A 1,464-nucleotide genomic window follows, 5' to 3' on the forward strand; every position below is an offset into this window, starting at 1 on the left:
TTGATGCTCAAAGTCTTGGATCCTTTTTACCCTTGCCTTTTGGTTTTAAGGGCTATTGGCTTTTTCTGCTTGCTTTTTCTTTTTCTTTTTGTATTTTTTTTGCCACTTTTGCTATTCACTGCTTTTTCTTGCTTCAATAATCAGATTTATGATTTTTCAGATTATCAATAATATTTCTCTTTGTTCATCATTCTTTCAAGAGCCAACAATTTTAACATTCATAAACAACAAGATCAAAAATATGCACTGTTCAAGCATTCATTCAGAAAACAAAAAGTATTGTCACCACATCAATATAATTAAACTAATTTCAAGGATAAATTCAAAACTCATGTACTTCTTGTTCTTTTAAATTAGGAACATTTTTCATTTAAGAGAGGTGAAGGATTCATGGAATTATTCATAGCCTTAAGACATAGTTACTACATACTAATGATCATGAAGTAGAGACACAAAACATAAACAAACATATAGCATAAAAACCGAAAAAAATAGAGAAATAAGAACAAGGAATGAGTCCACCTTAGTGATGGTGGCGCTTTCTTCTTGAAGAACCAATAATGTCCTTGAGCTCTTCTATATCTCTTCCTTGCCTTTGTTGCTCCTCCCTCATTGCCCTTTGATCTTCTCTAATTTCATGGAGAATGATGGAGTGCTCTTGATGTTCCACCCTTAATTGATCCATATTGTAACTCAAATCTTCTAGAGAAGTGTTGAGTTGTTCCGCACAAACGGCAAAATTCCTTCCGGCAAGTGCACCGGTTATCGTCAAGTAAAAACTCACAATAGAGTGAGGTCGAATCCCACAAGGATTGGTTGAATGAGCAATTCGAATTAGAAGTTTGATTAGTTGAGCGGAATCAACTTTTGGATGTGAATTGCATAAAATAAATGTGGTAGGAAATGTAAATTGCAAGGAATTGAAATGACTGAATCTTAAATTGCAGAATTAAAGTGCGAGAAGTTAAATTGCTGAAATTAAAAGGGATGGGGGTGATTGCATGAATTGAAATTGCAGATGGTAAATAGAAAGGGATAGATCAGAGAGATGGGAGTTCATTGGGTGTTAGGAGATATTGAGATCTCCGAATCAAAACATTTTATCTCTTCCTCAACCAATGCATTCATTGAATTTTGCTTGGCAATCTTATATGATTGGATCCCAATCCCTTGGCTCACCAATTCTCTCTAAAAACAAACAAATTCCCAATCCCTTGGTTTAAATGTTCATAAGAAGAGATGATGCTCGATCACTGATTATACCACACAGCTTCATGGACCACAATTTGGTAGGATTACATGTCACAATATCCATCCAAACCCCAATCCAATTCACTGTGAGAAAGCTTCTCTAGCATGAATCCATCATTCCTTTCCCAAGGTTCCGAAGGATTCCAATTATGGGTAATTTCTTTCCCAAGACAACTACCCAATAGAATTAGATCGAGAAGCTTTCTAACAAAA

This window comes from Arachis duranensis, chromosome 3 (assembly GCF_000817695.3).
Source record: "Arachis duranensis cultivar V14167 chromosome 3, aradu.V14167.gnm2.J7QH, whole genome shotgun sequence".
In the NCBI taxonomy this organism is placed as follows: Eukaryota; Viridiplantae; Streptophyta; class Magnoliopsida; order Fabales; family Fabaceae; genus Arachis; species Arachis duranensis.